At 37.8% G+C, this 4,765-nt stretch overlaps 1 long non-coding RNA gene across 1 annotated transcript; it reads left to right on the top strand.

Moving 5' to 3' along the window:
- The first annotated feature begins 335 nt into the window (after positions 1–335).
- Positions 336–4,350, top strand: LOC121102062. The gene is made up of 2 exons (XR_005834115.1): positions 336–3,476; positions 3,577–4,350. It is a non-coding gene; the product is annotated as an uncharacterized LOC121102062 (long non-coding RNA).
- The last annotated feature ends 415 nt before the right edge of the window (positions 4,351–4,765 follow it).

Here is a 4,765-nt window from a genome sequence, read left to right on the forward strand (position 1 = left end):
GAGTTGGGGAGTAATTAGCCCAAACACCCAATAACACAAGAAAGAAGCGTGGAAATATAGAACCACAAAAATGAGAGAGAGAGGGTACCTGGGTGGCTCAGTTGGTTAAGCAAGTGCCTTCGGCTCAAGTCACAATCCCAGGGTCCTGGGATCAAGTCCCCCATTGGGCTCTCTGCTCAGTAGGGAGCATGCTTCTCCCTCTCCCTCTGCCTGCCACTTCCCCTGCTTGTGCACTCTCGCTCGCGCTCTCTGTCAAATAAATAAATAAAATATTTTTAAAAAACTTTTTTAAATTAAAAAAAACTCTGAGAGACACATGTATAGATCAACATAATGACAGCATTTAGCTAATTAAACTCTCTGGAAATGTTCTGCTTTTGGAAAGCAAAGAAGTCTTCATCTGTAGCATTGTCAGTTGACATAGTTTTGAATTGAGTCCGATTCTCATTGGTATACAGTTTCTGGAACAGCCGTTTCCTGGACAAATTTTCAAACAAACATTTGGCATCAGTGGAATATTTTTTACACACTGTCAGTGTTTTTCATAGTACAGAGTTTGACTTCCAGAAGATTCAGGCTGTCTTAAAGGCTCTGAGAACGCTAGGGTATTAGATGAATGCCCGGTATATTACACTGTGGGCTTGGATCCTGGGGAACTAGAATTCTGAGAACTAGGATGTCTGACTGAGATTGAACTGTCTGTTTATGCTGGTATAGATACAGGAAGATATCGATAGGATTTTAGATTGGAATTTTTCAACTTCATTCAAACAGCCTGTTAAAAGCCACGTTCTCTTGTATCTGTAAAATCATAGATTCACTGTAAGAATAATATGTTCAAGAAGATTTGGTTCAATGCGGTGGTTTGCTGGTAAATGTTTTAATATCTGGTGTTCCAGGCAAGGGCTGTGTGTTGTTGGGGGTGGAGGAGTGGAAGTGGAGGGTGGTAAGCAGGTGTCTGATTTGTAGCATTTGCCGATTTCTGTGATGTAAATACCACCACCATGGCCAGTTGCAAGCTAATAAAATGACATCATTGAAGTAGAGTTGGGAAGAGGAGGTGCACATGAGCCTCTTGCACATGAGAGGTACTATATCAGGTATACCATGAAACACCAAAGTTCAGAAACCTCATTCTGTGTCATTGAATGACAGCCACCATTGTCATTGTGAAGTAGAACTTCTCACTCCCACCTTGTGACAAATGGTCTAAGAGCATGCCTAACAAACATGGCGTCTCCATCTGAGAGCTGTGATTTTTAAATCTTACTGAAGACTTTATAACAGAAGATTCCCCATGATACTGGTCTTTGTAGTAATATCACCCAGTCCTTTATATGTTCTGTTGCTATAAACAGCAAATGAAGTGCTTATAGGTCAACAGAACTGGTTCTTAGATGCATTAGCACAACCTTCAGAATGGAAAAATCGTTTGGAGGCATGTTTATAGTATTTTTATTGTTAAAAAGACTGTTAATGCACTGAGAAATAGTGTTTACCATTAAGTAAAAGCCTGGCTGGAAATACATTTCGTAGCAGTTCAAGAATTTCTCTATTTGCTTATTTTTGGAAAGAGTAGAACTATTATGTTAGCGTATCAGTTCATGGCCACTACCTCCTTTCTTCATTCCCAGACCTGCACCTATTTTTGTAACCCCAGAATACATTTTATCTCATATCTTCAGTCTCTCTGTAAAAGACTTTTTGTAAAACAAAATGGCATTAACTTCACCAGTGCCAGAATTCCTAAATGCTTCAGGTTCCTGACCATAAAACAAATCTTGGGTAGGGACTGGAAAATGTAGTTGCTTTAACATTTACTTAAGAAGTCCTGCTCTTTGTATTTAAAAGACAAAACATTTGGCAGAAACCCTCCTGAACCTTCAGAGAGAAAGCAAATGTATTCTTAGAACACAGGCATTCCAATCATGGTATGGTTAATATTCATTCTAAACTGATAATGTTCAGGATAACACTTATATATTGCTATTTACAGTGAACTTTCATATGGATGTCCTCCCCATTACACAATACTGAATAACATTGGTAATATGAAATGTCACTATCTAGTCTCAGAGCCCTTGCCAATAATTAATATGTATTTATTCAGTAAGTAGGGGATAGGTGCTTTCTGTGGTGAGCCATTGTGGAGTCTGTCAAAATGAATTAAGACCAGTCCATTAGTATTTGACTTAAGCTGGTTAGGGTTTAGAAAATTCTCACTCATATTTAGACTATATGAAATTTTTATTTTATCACTGGGAGAAAATTTAAACTCAAATAGGTCATCACCATGTTCCTAATAAAATTTTTGTTAGATTGTTTGGTGGTTTCTTTTTTTGGCCAATTGCTTAATGTAAATAATAATCATAGTTGATGAATACATCAATAATTCAATGAATTTTTTATACCTCATATCTCAGGTCATTCTCAGGATTTACTTCTTCACTGAATTTTTTCCTGACAGTAACAGTTAATGACAATGTGACCCCAATCTTAATTACTGTGAGTTAGCACAGCTCTTCTGCATTGCTGTTGGCTGATGAATCAGATTCATTGGCTGGTTCTGACAGGGCTGACATAACATGTCACTGACAGAGTGACAGAGTAGAAAGGGACAGGAAAAAGGAAGAAGCATGAAGCATCGACCAAGACTAAGCATGTCTTAGTCAATACACTAAGGCACACTAACACAACATCACAGTCTGTGCCCAAGGAAGAAATGAAAAAACATACAGAGGTCCTCCTGACCATTTGACTTAACATCACATTTTTATTCTCCTCTGATATTAAGGAAAAAATTAGTGGTAGCGTGATATTTCTGAAACTATCATTTATAAGTTGTATTTTGGGAGAGATTGAAATAAGTTACATAGGGTAAAGAAGAGAAGAGGGAGATCTTAATAAATATTAAGCTGGGGTGGACCAGAGGGAAAACATCAGAAGGTAAGTAGAAATACAGAAGTAAATTGGGTGTTTCCACCAAGTACCAATCCATTTATCTAATTCTTGTTCATAATATAATTAGGTGGAACCATGCGAAATTGCTGATATTCAGCCATTTTTGACCTACAAAAATGGTCATGGGTGTGGTTCAACTTAATAAAACTATAAACTATTGGAAACAAGGTAAATTTGTAAAATACATGAAAAAAGCACACTAAACTATCCCATGGCTTCTAATAGTAGGGAACTAGAAAAACAATAATCCAGAAAAAGTTTTGTTTTTGTTTTAATGCTATAGTGAACTCCCTAACCTCAAATACCTATGGACTTTTAATCCAAAATACTCTCCATATACTTGGGGAAGATTTGAGAAAACTATACATTTGCAAGGTTTTTTTGGAAAGAAAGTAAGCTAGTTAAGCAGACATTTTCTATTAGCTCCAAAGGAATGTAACACCAAGCAGTGTTTTTCATTTTTAAGAATCTGCAGGACGGTAACTTTAAAAAAGATCAACAACAGTCACATGCTGGTGAGTATTAGCCAGTCTTTTTGCAGTGACCGTGCAAAACTTCCCCAGCTTCGGAGTCTCCCACCCACAATGTAACTTTGACCTGTGTTGTTATTCACAGGTCCTCCACCACCCTATAGCAAGAGAGTCAATGGGGGTCTTCAAGCAAGCATTTGGGCCTGGCTGTGCCAGCCTTGCCCTGGCCCACCTCCTGGGCACAAGTGGGATATGAACTCTGAAGAGAACCACCGACGTGTTATTCCTGCCACTTCTCATCCATGGTTTCTGGGTCATTTGAGACCAGCTTTCTGTGTTTGCTAACAGATCTTATTATATATGTGTGTATATATTAATATATACATTTTATATGTATATAAAATACTTTATAATATAATGGATGTCATCCATTATAATAAGAATGGAATATCATCTAACCTTAAAAAGGAGATCCTGCCATTTGCAACAACACGGATGAACCTGGAGGACATTATGCCAAGTGGAATAAGCCAGACGAAGAAAGAAAAATACTGCATGATCTTATTACATGTGGAGCCTAAAAAAAATTGGATACATAGTAGAAAGTGGAATGGTGGTTACCAAGTGGGGAAAATGGGGAGGTGTTAGTCAAAGGAATTGCAGTCCTATAGGATCAACAAGTCTGGAAAGCTAATGTACAACATGATGACTATAGCTAGTAATACTGTATTGAATACTGGAAATTTGCTCAGAAAATAGATTTCAGGTGCTCTGACCACCAAAGAGTAATTATATATAGAGATGGATATGTTTTTTCCCTTGACTCTAGTAATCATGTCACTATGTATGTGTATGTCAAAACACCAAGTTTTACACCTTAAATATATACAATTTTTATTAAATAAATGATAAAACAGTAACATTGTTTTTAGCCTTGAAACTGCAATTTGAGCAGGGCTCAGTAGGGGAATACTCAGTCGTCTCCTAGTTACTGTTAACTAGGGCTGCTCAGTGGCAAATCTGCTGAAAACTCATTCACTCGTATGTCTGGTGTTTAATACTAGCTGTCAGCTTGGACTTTGGCTGGGCTGTTGTCTTGAAATCATTATGTAGCCCCTCCATATATTCTGGGCATTCTTCCAAAATGGTGACTGTCACCATTTATCACTCATTCCAAGAATAAGTGTCTCAAGAAAAAGCTGGGTGGAAACAGTGTCACCTTTTCTTACTCTGCAACTTAGCAGTAGCCTGAAAATAACAGCCTGCCTTCTAGGTACCTTGGGGAGCAGAGTGGACTCCATTCACAAAGAATTGTCATTATTTGAACTGTCTGG

The sequence above is a fragment of the Ursus maritimus genome, unplaced genomic scaffold (genome assembly GCF_017311325.1).
Source record: "Ursus maritimus isolate PB19 unplaced genomic scaffold, ASM1731132v1 scaffold_12, whole genome shotgun sequence".
Taxonomy (NCBI): Eukaryota; Metazoa; Chordata; class Mammalia; order Carnivora; family Ursidae; genus Ursus; species Ursus maritimus.